The 13,179-nt window shown below is 53.0% G+C and overlaps 1 pseudogene; it reads right to left on the reverse strand.

The window, feature by feature from the left end:
- Positions 1 to 11,130: 11,130 nt before the first annotated feature.
- Positions 11,131 to 13,147, reverse strand: LOC115643579 (annotated as a pseudogene).
- Between the last annotated feature and the right edge of the window lie 32 nt (positions 13,148 to 13,179).

Below are 13,179 nucleotides of genomic sequence, written 5' to 3' on the forward strand. Positions count from 1 at the left end.
GAGGGCAGAGTGGTATGTGTCCAGGACCTAGCTCCCAAGGAAGCCAAGGGATGGTGGATACAGCGGTGGATACAGCTGAAAGCAGAGAGCCCCAAGGCAAAGCCCACAGGAGCAGAGCTTAGCAGTGGCACAAACTTAATTTTTAGCGGCAAAGAGCCCTGGAGTTTAAAAGAGGTTTTAAGACACAGACCAAGGTTTAGCTTGAGTCTGTGTGCTGGGGAAACAGAGCCAGCAGCTAAAATAATAAAATAAAAGTATAGAAAGTTTTTCAGAGGGATTCTTACCAGTCCCCAAGGCAGCAGCAAAGGCAGAAGCAGCAGCAACATCAGAAGAGGCAAGGAGGGCTTGGTACAGTCTCAATAATCAGGAGATCTCTCAGGTAGCAATTTGTTCTTCGGGGGGTGGCGTTCAAAAAACAGGGGTATGCTCAAAAATAAAACGAGAGCGGAGAAAGGACCCCCCAGAACCCCTGTCTGATCAGACCAGGCAGTAATGCAGGAACTTTTCTGAGGTGTGTTTCAAAAATGTCTGGTTTTAAAAGCAAACTTGGGCAGTTTCCTGCCAGTAATCCTGATAGGCTCCCTCTGTCACAGGGGAGGGGGCACAGGGAAAAAACTGAAGGTAAGCCCAGAGACATGCCTGGACATAGTCCTGTGCAATAGGTGACTCAAGAGCACATGAGGCCTATGATTCATGCCCAGGATTTTAAAAACACACTAGGTCTTGCAGCTCTGGACATTGCCTACCCTACACCAAGCCCAGGCTCAACGAGGTGACAACAGGACTAACCCTTTGAACAGGGCAGTGGTCCCACTTAGCACGCAGCACAAGTGGCCATCCCTTTGAGAAGGGCAATGGCCCTGGTAAACAACTTAACAGCCAGGGAAGGGCGGCCACAGGAGAACAGAAAACAAAATGGAGTCTGGGGACAGCTGTAAGAAACAAAATGGAATAGGGGATAGCTGTAACAGACAGAGGGCTGACACGAGATGCTGCTGTGGATATAACTAGTTACGGGCTGCACTTTCAAACTGGATACAGTGCTGCAGCCATGGGACCGGACTGTGAGTGGATATATTGTTGCATTGGTGTAGTATGAATTATGCTCATTGCTGAATATTACTTAGACTTAAGAGGTTAATTGAGACGTTATTAGTGGGCTACCGGGGGAATGCACTGTGGATTCAGATAACAAGAAGTTTCAGATCAAGGGAAATTTTGATTAACTGGGAGTGTCCTGCATTCTAGTTCCAGACTTTACTGGTATGTCTGCACTGCCAAAAAAAACCCCAAAACCTGCAGCGATGAGACTCAGAGCCTGGATCCAGTGAGTCAGGCTTGCGCTGTGGAGCTAAAATAGCAGTGAAGACATTTGGGCTTGAACTGAAGCCCGGGCTCTGAAAACGGGTGAAGAAGGAGGCTCTCAGAGCCTAGGCTCCAGTCCAAGCCTGAATGTCTTCACTGTTGGTTTTAGCTTCATCATGTTAACCCTCCAAGCTTGAGTCATTTAACCCGGGGTCTGGGCTAGCTGCTGTCTGTCTCTTTGGGAGTTTCAAGTTGTGGTTGTACTGCAATTGGCTCTTGTTCACCTGAAGGGAACGTGCCTCATGGCTGAGCTGTTCTTAGCTTGCTGAGCGTCAACCATTCTACTTACACCCTAGGAAATAGATTCCTAGTGTGCATCTCCCTTCCACCCTTCCCTTTGGATTGAATGAGTTGCTGAGAAGCACAGCCTGAGCTTCTAAGCCCTGCTTTATACAATGGGCAGGCCCTGGGTTGAGTGAGGGATGGCTATTCTGGGTCTGGTTTCACAGTAAGGAGAAGGGGAGTCAGTTCCTCGAGAACAGCACTACTAGGCATATATATCTAGGGCGATTCTTGCAGGCTGAGTGAACGACACAGGAAAAGGCTCCAGGAGTTGGAAGGGCAAATGAATGAGCTAAAGAACAAATTGAATGAACAGTCAAAACTCTTGAAGCTGAAAGAATCTACAGAGCGCACAGTGTCCAAACCCGAACCAGGAGATTCGGGTAACTAACACTGCCATATGCAGCCCCTGAGCTCCATCTAATGGAGCAACTTCCAGCTAGAAGATAGTGAAAGCTTCCATTTGATTGGGTTGGCATCGCCCTGTGTTACAAGCAGTGGTGAGCTGGAGCCAGTTCCCACCGGTTCCCATTAACCGGTTGCTAAAGGGCCAGGAGGTGAGCAAAGAACTCCAGTCCATGGGCTGGACCATCGTGTTGCTCCCAGGATTCCCAGCTGGGGAGGCTGAGGCTCCCCCAGCCCCTCCCTCGCTTCCCCCCAGCTGCAGCGTGGCCAGCCGAGCTCTGGAGTTGTCCTGCTGCCGCTTTTTGAGTGGCCCGGCAAGGTGTGTGTGCGTGTTTGGGTGGGGGTGCTGCAAGCTCCAGGGCTGGCCAGAAGGGAGAGGAGGGGGCAAGTGGGGCAATTGGCCCAGGCCCTGCAGGGGCCCCTAGCCCCATGAGTATGTCTCCTCCCGCCCTCTCCTTAAATCAGAACTTTTTATAGGGAACTGGTTATTAAGATTTTGGCAGCTCATCACTGGTTACAAGACTCCTGTAATTGTAGTTCTGTGACTAGCACCGCTAATGATGGCATGCATAGGAGGCTCTTATAGTATAAGCATAGGCCTGGGAGTCAAACCTGACCATGCTACTCATTCAATCCAAGCCTTGGGCTTTTTTGACTTTGTTATAACTTAGTTTCCACGTCTGTAAATCAAGATGGTTCCCTACGTCTTTAACCCAGTAATTCTTGATTGCACTGCCTGCCCTAGAGTCTACCACCTGTTCCAACAATGATGGCTGAGCACATCAGCTGAATCTGCTAAACTGATCACCAGTGAGATGGCTAATGTTTAAGAGGTTGACATTAGGCTTCAGACTTCTCATTGGCATGAGTGGGTGGAGTTAACACTGTGCAGAACTTGTCTCTGGCTGTTTGCAGACATGAGAAGAGAGTTTGCTCTGGGTCCATTTCTTGAAGGTTTTCTTCAACCACAAGGTCTAGAAGCAGAAATGCTTTGACACAAAAATGCTTTTAAACTGAGAGCTCTGGTTCTGGTACACCCCTGCAGTGGGTGTATTCTGGAGACAGTTTGGCTGCATTTGAAAGGTAAACCAAGAGGCTTGTAATATGGCTATGACCCTAGTTAAGGGGTTTGCTCCTCCAGAGGCTATTGGCATCAGTAATTCCAAAAGCAGGTCAGGCAGCCGTTTCCTTCCTGCTTAATACTGCCTTGCGTGCAGGGCCATGCCATCTGGATCTGCTCTCCAAGTGGTCAGTGAAGGAAGACTGGATTCTTATAAATGTAGATGTACTACTCCACAGCTAAAGCTTAGAGCAGCCATGTTTTCGGTTAGCATGTCACTGTGCAGATGCTTCCTGACTGGCTTTCAGCAGCCTGGAGTCCTGCATCCAGAGTTGTGAATCACATTAAGCTAAGCAGCCGAACGGTTTCCACTGTGCTAGGGATGCAGGGAGGGGAAAGGATTGTATGTGGGGTGGGTTTTTTGCAGGCTGCAGCTGCTAACAAGCTGCTAAGAGCGTGAAGTAGTGGATAAATGGAAAGAGAGCCCACTCCAAGGAATGGAAGGAGCTGCTGGTTGAGTAAAAGTGGGTGTCAGCATGGTGGTGCCCTGCCTGATGCACCCCTTTGAATAATGAGCTAGCACAAAGGTTGCCTGACTAGCCCACTGATGGAGGCTGGGTTAGATGGGTGTAAAACTGGGGAGGGCTATGGAATTTCCTGTCCTGTATAGAAGTAAATAGAGGCAACATAGTTTATTTGCCCCTAGACATGGAGGAGAGTTCAGAGGAGGAAGTGGGTGGCCGAAGACCCACTGTTGCGATGTCCAGTAGAATTTATTACAGGGGTAGGCAAACTTTTTGGGTATAGCATTCATGGCCAGCCATACAATTTCTAACAAAATTGGGGTTGGAGTGTGGGAAGGAGCCAAGGCTCTGGTTGGAGGTGTTGGCTCCAGGGTGGGGCCAGAAAGAAGGAGTTAAGCGTGTGGGAGGGGGCTCTGGGCTGGGGCGGAGGGAGTGCAGGGTGGGATGAAGGCTCCGACTGGGGATGCAGGCTTTGGGGTGGGGCTAGCAATGAGGTGTTTGGGGTGTAGGAGGCTGCTCTGGGCTGGGACCAAGGGGTTGAGAGGGAGAGGGATCAGGGCTTGGGCAGGGGGCTGAGGCATGGGGGGTGGCCCAGGGGTGCAGGCCCCAGGCAGCACTTACCTCAAGCAGCTCTCTGAAGCAGTGGCATGTCCCCCTCCAGCTCCTTCATGGAGTTGTGTCCAGGCAGATCTGCTGTGCATTGCCCTGTCCGCAGGTGCCGTCCCTGCTGCTCCCCATGGCTGTGGTTCCCGGCCAATGGGAGCTGTGGTGGCAGCGCTTGGGGCGGGGGCAGCATGTGGAACAGAGCTCCCGGCTGCCCCTATGCATAAGAGACAGAGGCGGCACATGCTGCTGCTTCCGCGAGCTGCATGGAGTGGCCTGTGACCCCGCTCGCCAGTGGGAGCTCAAGGACCAGATTTAAAAGCTGGTGGGCCAGATGTGGGCCGCAGTTTGGCCACTCCTGGTTTATCATCTCCTGTCTTTCTCCAGAGTTGGCTTGAAAATGAAATGGAGGCTCTGGTTAGTACTAACGAGGCCCGGCACCATCTCTCTAAGCTTCTGGAGGATAGAAAGATCTTGGCCCAGGACTCCTGCAACTTAGAGAAAAGAGGGAAGCTGGGGAGACTCCACCTCCAAAACTTGCGATGAGTGACGCACAGGGAGACATAGCTGATAGCTACACTCTCTCACTGCTATGCTTGTTCTCTCCATTTGGGGTCTATGAAGTCCTGTGAAGAGTAGATGAATGTTTCCCCAGCCCCCCGGCTGATGAAAGGAATAGCAATGAAGCGGTGATTGTAGCAGAAGAGGGGACGGGGATCTGGTTCTGTTCCCTAAAGCAAGTCTGGCATGTCTGGTTTCCTCCTCCTCCTCCTCCACTCCATTTATGCTTCCTTTAGGAGTGGCCTTTTCTTGGCCAAATCTCTAGGTCTCTTCTGTTAACCCTCAAAGTTACCCACCACCTAGAAAGACAATGACTGCCTAGCTTGACCTTTATAGACTGTGCTTTTCATTGCTAAAAGACATTCCTGCAAGATTTGCATAGGCACAGTCAAGATTTCAAGGGAGGAAAGGATCAGTGGCTATGACTTAAGAAAACATCGTTTTCCCAAAGTTCCTATCATCCCTTGGTACAGACTTTCTGTCCCTTAACATTCTTATTGGTTCCTTGCATATTCAATCCTTCTCCAGGTCTTAGAGAACTGGGATTTTGGCCTTGGGCTTGTTACAGAGATTCATTCGACAATTTTCAGCAAAGAACAGAGAAACACCAATTAGGCCTCTAAAACGAAAATTTCTCTTACTAACTGTATTCTACTCTTATTCTTTATATGAGATGAGTCTTTGAAAAGGAATTGTTAAATACCAGCACACCCTCCCAAGGGGGGAAAGTATCCCAACATCTTTTACAAAAACCAAACCCATAGTGTGTAGAGTCTTGAAAGGACTTTTACATCAACGTCAACATGCGTACCTGTACAAAATTAAGCTGTTTTATCTTTTACATATCGCAAGCAACTGAACCAAAAAAAAGACTAGGTTTCCATTCTTCCTGGTACTTTATGTGAGCTAATATTGCTGAACTAATGACAGTCTTACAATATGCTCTGTGCAATTCTAGCTGTCTACTGTAGCAAGATACCTTAAGTTACAACAACCACATCTTAGGAAATAAAAGACTGAATAAAATCTTTTCTAGAAATACCCTCCTCTTTACCAGCACCCTCCCTCCCTCCACTTCAAAACCAATAAGCAGCTCTTTCCATCACAGACAAATAATGCAAGAGTTGGACAAAAATCCATTTTATGGAGCATATCGTTTGGTCCCGTCTGGCTGTTCTGTCTTGCTCTGCTCTGCTCTGTTAATCATATACTGAGTGGCAATACTTCCAACCAGGGGATCAGCAGGGTTGCTGCCTGTAAGAAGGCAGCAGGTGGAAGGAGAACTTTAGAAATAGTTCGTGCTGGACTCCAGTTGTCTTTTAAAATGTCAAGGCAGGTCACTCCCTGGCTGTTAATATGACAGTGATAGATTCTTGTCTGAACCGTAACCTTTGGAGGCTTGAAGGGATGTTCTGGTGTCAATGTGATATCAAAGAAGAAAAGTGGAGCCTGGAGATCCTAGTATAGTTGATCTCCATTCATAGATGTTATCGCCTTTGGGGCCAGCGCTGCAATTGGGAGATGGATCTAAGGTGATATCAGCCAATTCCTTTTGAACCCTCTTGGCACTGTGGAGAGGAGCTTGAAGTTATGTCCTAGCTGTCCACACTGCCAGCATAGAATCTGCCCCGGGCGGCTAGGGGCCCCGTGGGCTCCTCCCTTCGCCTGTCTACCGGCTTCACTCCGACGTGCTCACAGGGTTTCCTGCGTCCCTCTGTGTCCCGCGGAGCTCGATGCTACCTCGGTGGGAAGTCAGCCTCTGCATATTCCTCCTTTCTCTACACGGCGGCTTCTAGGGTGGCCGGCTGATGTCGCCATACCCAAACCCGCACACTGTCAGGGAGGCATTGTATAAACTGTTCAAGATCACTTGATCCATTATCTGTCCCACGGTGTGGGCATCGAGCCTCAACCACCATGTTGCCCAGTCTGTTAATTTTTGAGCAGAGGCCCGTGGTCACATGCGCCCTGCCCATCAGGCTGCCAGAAACTTTTGCCAATACATCTCGGCCGAAAGCCCGAGGCGGTCCAAAATTGCTGCCTTCACTGCATCATAGTCCCTGGCTTGGGCATCTGTCAGGGCCATATACGCGGCCTGTGCCTCCCCAGTGAGATAGGGGGCCAGCCATAGGGCCCAGATTGTCCAGTCGCATCCCACGCCCAGAGCCACCTGCTGAAAGGTACCCAAAAAGGCATCGGGGTCATCAGCTGTAGCCATCTTACAGAGGCTGAGGCCTGGGGCCTGGATACCTGCTCCCCCAGCAGGACTCACCAGCTTGTGCAGGAGCTGCTCCTGCACGGTCAACTGCTCCTTGATGAAGTCCTATAGGGCCTTCTGCTGCTCTGCCTGCCAAGCGAGTAGAGCCTGCCTCTCCACCTGGTGGGACTGCTGGAAGGACTGAAGTGCCTTCTGCATTTCTGTCTGTTGCTCGGTGAGCTACTGCAGGGTGCTCTCCATTGCCGGGTCGCCAAACTGTGTCTTTGGCACTAGACCCCGGACAAGCCCCCACTTGTAACAGCTCCTCCGCCCGCCCCTCTTCCTGAGGCCCACTGGCTGCCCCAATAAAGCACAGAGAGGCTGCTTCTTCTGCAGCATCCGTGGCTTTATTTACACGTGTTCTCCCACCACCAGTGATATGCTATATACAGATCAGGCCTTACAGTCTCCTCTTCCACCCAGAGTCTGCCCTCAGCCTAGAGACTGACCTTCCCCTGGCCATCACCCCCCTTCTTCTGGCTGCCAGCCAGCCTTTTTTGCCTTCAACCCTTAGGCCTGCAGGTGCAGCCAGTTCTAACGGCCAGGCACCAGACTTCTCCCCAGCCCCAATCTATTTCTCCTGATTGGGGCTGGCTGAGCAGGAGCTAATTAGGTGCCTTTGCACCAGCACCCTGCTACAAATACATGGTAATGTTTCTAGAAGGTCTCTCTCTGTCTATATTATATAAATAAGCTATTGTTGTGTTTAAAGTAAATAAGGTTTTTAAAATATTTAAGCTTCATTTAAAATAAAATTAAAATGCAGATCTTATCAATGTAGTGTGATCCCTGCCTGGGATCCTTGTCTGAGATTTCAGCCGCCAGCCCCGCTCAGCCCACTGCCGCTCTGCCGTCCAGCCGCTGACCCTGCTCAGCCCGCTGCTGGTCCGGGGTTCCATTCACTCAGCCGGAAGCGGGCTGAGCGGGCCAGTGGCGGGCTGAACAGGGCCGGCGTGGAGCTGAGTGCCTCAGTCTGCTGCCAGTCTGGAGTGCCAGCAGCACTCAGCCTGCTGCCACTCTGGGGATCCGGCTGCCAGCTCCTTCCCAGTCGGGGTCCCAGTCACCGGCCCCATTCAGCCTCCTGCTGGCCTGGGTGAGCAGAACCCCGGGCTGTTAGCGGGCTGAGGGGCACCAGCGGCCGGGATGCTGGCTGGCAGGAGCTTGCGGATGGAACCCCAAACCAGCAGCAGGCTGAGCCGCTCCGCCTGCTGCCAGTCTCAGATCCTGGCCACCTGTCTCACTCAGCCTGCTGCCAGTTGAGTGAATGGAACCCCAGGCCGACAGCGGGTTGAGTGGCTCAGCTGGGGTCTCAGCTGCCAGCCTGCTCAGCCCGCTGCCAGCCTGGGGTTCCTTTGGGGTTTCCAGGCCTGCAGCAGGTACTGAGTGGGGCCGGCGGCCAGGACCCCGGCTGGCAATGGGGCGGCAGCCGGAACCCCAGAGCGGCGGCAGGCTGAGCCACTCAGCCCACCGCTGTGTGCCATCAAAAATCAGCTCGCATGCCACCGTTGGCACATATGCCGTAGGTTGCTGACCCCTGCTTTATACACTAGTAAGGAGATGAGCATATTACAGTTGTTGGAAGGCTCTATTTAGCAGTAACAGGGCTATAGGAAAGTCAGTCAACATTTTTTGTTTCTCTGATGAAAACTGGCTCACTCCCTTCCCCATATCAAACTTGTGACACATAATTGTCAACAACTTAATTTTCTGTTTTTGGCTAAGATACTGATTTTGTTTAAAAAAAAATTGAAATTGAATTCAGGATTGTTAGCAAGCTTTTTTAGCAAACAAAGTTGTTAAATGACAATCTAAATGGCAACTCAGCACTGCTTTCATGTTTGGCTCACCCCCCAGCCAGCTGGTCCAACAGCTGCAGTAGAGGAGGAGATAGGTGGAAAACTGCAGGACCCCAAAATCCAGCTCTTGGGGTGCAGAGTGGCAACAGCAGCAGCAAACTCTCAGGTCTGATCACACGCCAATGGGCACCACCACCAAGCCAACGGATCATGGTGAAGTTAGCACAGCATCTGATCTCAGGGACGGGGCACCAATGGAGCCGCAGCAGCTCTCTCTGCCCTCTGCAGCTCCCCCCGGTTGAGATGGATCGCTGCCAGCCCGGGGTAGAGACGCGCTGCCCAGCTAGGGTGACCAGATCCAGATGTCCTGATTTTATAGGCCAGTCCTGATATTTAGGCTTTGTGTTATATAGGCACCAGTTACCCCCGTCTAGGGTGACCAGACAGCAAGTGTGAAAAATCAGGACAGGCGTGTGGGTTTGTAATGAGGTGGCTTGTCTCCCTGCCACCCCAGAGAGGGATAAGACCTTACGGATGCCAAAGTGGGTGGAGTCACTGGAGCCGGCGCCCGACCCCCAGAGGTCAAGGAGCGGGACAGGAAGTATAAAAGCCCAGCCTCAGGGCTCAGAAGCTGCCTGGCCGCCGGAGGATGGCACCAAGACAGAGGTACTGGTAGAGGGGGAGGTCGGAAGTAGCCCAGGGGCAGCCGACCCTAGTCTGGCTGCAACACACTCAGAGCCAATGTCAGTGTTTTGCGGCCAGAATCTCCACTGACACAGCAGCAGGCTGCCTGACGCTGCTAGGACCCTGGGCTGGGATGCAGAGGAGTGGGTGGGCCTGCGTTCCCCCTGCCACCCCACTCACAGGTGGCTGTCTCCCCCTTGCCCTGACGCTCAGGCAGGCTTATACTGAACTGTTCGCTCAGCCCCTGCCTGAGGGTCTGAGCCCTGAACGATTGTTTGTTGCCCCACTCTGACCTAGGGCCTGGGCCTCCAAGATGAGACTATCGGCTCAGCCCCTGCCTGAGGGCCTGAGCTCCTGTCCATTTCTTGACCACCAGGCTAACTCAACAGCACACTGGACTCGGGTAGTGAAGTGGCCTGGCTCCCAGCCGCCCCAGAGAGGGTGAACCACAACAGCAGATGTTTACATGGGTAATAGAAGCCTATATTAAGAGAGACCCAAAATTGGGACTGTCCCTATAAAAGTGGGACATCTGCTCACCCTGCCCCAACTCCCATCCTGATTTTTCGCACATACTATCTGGCTATCCCCAGCCCAGCCCTGTGTGACCATTCCAGTCCTGCCTGCCTGCCGAGGAAGTGAGTTACTTTCACTCCTCAGCAGGCAGCCAGCCAGTCGCCTTCCCCCACCCCTCCGCGCAGCACCTCACCCAACTGAGCCCTGATGGAGGGGAGGGGAGAAAGAGAGGGGGGTGCTCCTTGGGGGGGGAGGGAGAAAGGAGGGGGTGCTCCATGGGGCAGGGGGAAGAAGAATGGATGTTATGGGGGACAACAAAAGATACTGGTGCCAGAGCTACCGTGCCTGCCTCACCTCACGCTTTCCCCCACCCCTTCCCTGAGACCCCAGCAGCCAATCCCCTCCTCAGACTGTGCTGCATTCAAGTCTCTCTAGCACCCAGCAGCCCTGCTCTTACATGCTCCACTGCTTCCGTCTGTCCAGGCTCCCGGCAGAGTGGTGCCCTCAGACCTCGTGGTGCCCTAAGCGACTACCTGTTCTGCCTATGGCTGAGGACGGCTCTGGCTTCTGGCCTCAGCCAGCACGTGGCCCAGTCCCATAGCCTCTGGGTAACGCCCGGGGCTGTATTACTGATGTCCACCAGGCCGACTGGAACTCCTGCCGGTACCGCTCTGCCAACAGGCCGACTCGATTCAGAACTGCTGCTCTTACGGCCTCATAATGTCTGTCTTGCTCCTCCCCCAATGCCATATACGCTGCTTGAGCCTCCCAGTCAAATAAGGAGCGAGTCGGAGGGTCCAGGTTGCCCTCTCCCACCTGGCATCTGTGGCTACCTGCTCAAAAGTCCCCAGGAAGGCGTCTGGGTCATTCGCCGGGCTCATCTTACATAATCCCCAGCTCAGCGGCTGAGTGCCCTCCCCTGCCATAGGACTCACCAGCCATTGCAGGAGTTGCCCCTTCTGGCCTGCAAGCAGTACTAAAAAAGTTTCTGAGCATGCATGGATGTCCCAGACGGTCAACCGGCCACTACCTCTTTGGTGCCACTTGTCATCACCATAGCTAGACTGAAGAGTTTTGTTACTGCAGATTCTTCAAGATGCGCCCATGTTGAAAATCATTGACATGGCGGCAGAGAAAAAACAGATCAGGATCAGTTTCCTCTGGGACTTTGTGATGTAGAGGTGTGGAATAGTCTTCTGACGGAGGAACCATCATTGTTTTCTTGCCTGGGATCCCCTCGACAGGATGCTTTGCCAAGGCACAGAATCTGCAGTACTCTGCAAAGGTCAGAACATAGCACTTTTCCTCAATGCAGGCAATACTGTTTTCATCCTTATGTCGGGATGCAAAGATCTCATTCTGATGCATGCTGGGATTGCAACCTCCCTGAGTGTGCTCTGGTCTGTAATACCACAGGAGACTCATCATTAGCGTTCCTGTTTTCAGGTCTTCCCACAGCGTCGATATCTTTGCCACATAAGGCATAGATTTCTTTCGTGGTCCTTATTTCAAAAGGACCGTATCTCGTACCCAGATAATTTCCCCATCTCCACGGCCTTGTAGCTCTTACGAACAGCTGGCTCTGGCTCATTCACAACATACACAGCCTTTTCGCAGGCTGCACCCACGGATATCCAGCAGTTGGTTGCTCTCCTCCTGCTGATGCACTGAGCTGCTTTGGATGAGAGTGACCTCCTGCTGCTTTGCTATCACAGGCATGTAAACAACTCATAGTATTTCAAAGACCAGATTTGGAGCCACTGGGGCACTTGGAGTTCTGTGGACTCTCTCGGGCCATGGTCTGGGGTTCCGAGTTGGGAGTCAGCAAGTGAGAAACTGGTTCTGCAGCTGGTTTCACATTAGACACAGGGCATCCTGAGAGTGGGTGGGCAGGTGATGCAGGGTGTCCTGCCACAGAGATTTGCAACTTTCTGCTGCAAAAGGCATTTTGTAGGGGTAGCTGTTCCGTCCTGTATGCACACTGCTAATCCTGCTCTCCGGCACATGCATAACTCCACAAAGGCTGTAACTGTTAACAGCTGTTCCTTCTCCACAACAGTATGGAGAGTTACACCAGGGAAATGGCTGGAAAGGAGTACCTGATGGTAAGGAAGTTGGAGATACCAAGAGCCCCTCACACGTAGACTGCGAAAGCTCGTCCTTAGGGTAAACCGAGCAGTGAGAGTAGCCACTGTATCCACTTTGGCCATAATAAACATAAAACCCGTTCAATGGAGTCAAATCTGAAGATTCACACACACATCCACAATCCGTGTGATTTCCTGGCACAGGCAAGGGATGGAACTGCTGCACGGGTAAGGAAGGCTGATGAAATTCCTGTTTGGGAGTAGGAGATTTCTCGCTGGGTCTCCCATACTCAGGCTTCATGGAAGTTTGTCCACCCATAAGCAAAGGCAGTCTGTGATAAAAACCCTCTGTGCTATCGTAGGAATTAGATAATGGTTCATAATTCAGAGATTCAATTTTTCCATGGAGACTGGGATCAGTGCGTCGCCACCAGCAGGCAGCCCAGGGGTTCCCCGGGTCAGCGTGCTGCCACTGGCAGGAAGCCCAGGGGTTCCCCGGATCAGAGCGCCGCCGCCGGCAGGCAGCCCAGGGGTTCTTCGGGTCAGTGCACCGCCGCCAGCAGGCAGCCCAGGGGTTCCCCGGGTCAGCGCGCCGCCACCGGCAGGCAGCCCAGGGGTTCTCCGGGTCAGCGCGCCGCCGCCGGCAGGCAGCCCAGGGGTTCCCCGGGTCAGCGCGCCGCCGCCGGCAGGCAGCCCAGGGGTTCCCCGGGTCAGTGCGCCGCCGCCGGCAAGCAGCCCAGGGTTTCCCCGGGTCAGCGCGCTGCCGCCGGCAGGCAGCCCAGGGGTTCCCCGGGTCAGTGCGCCGCCGCCGGCAGGCAGCTCAGGAGTTCCCCGGGTCAGCGCGCCGCCGCCGGCAGGCAGCCCAGGGGTTCTCTGGGTCAGCCCTCCACTGCTGGCAGGGAGCCCAGAGGTTCGGGCTGCCAGCGGTGCGCTGACCCCGGGGAACCCCTGGGCTGCCTGCTGGTGGCTCAAACTCCCTTTCCCTCCCAGCACAGCGGCCGCTCCATCTTATGCAATTTTTCTTATTGCCGGCGGGGGC

This window comes from Gopherus evgoodei, unplaced genomic scaffold, assembly GCF_007399415.2.
Source record: "Gopherus evgoodei ecotype Sinaloan lineage unplaced genomic scaffold, rGopEvg1_v1.p scaffold_63_arrow_ctg1, whole genome shotgun sequence".
NCBI classification, from domain to species: domain Eukaryota; kingdom Metazoa; phylum Chordata; order Testudines; family Testudinidae; genus Gopherus; species Gopherus evgoodei.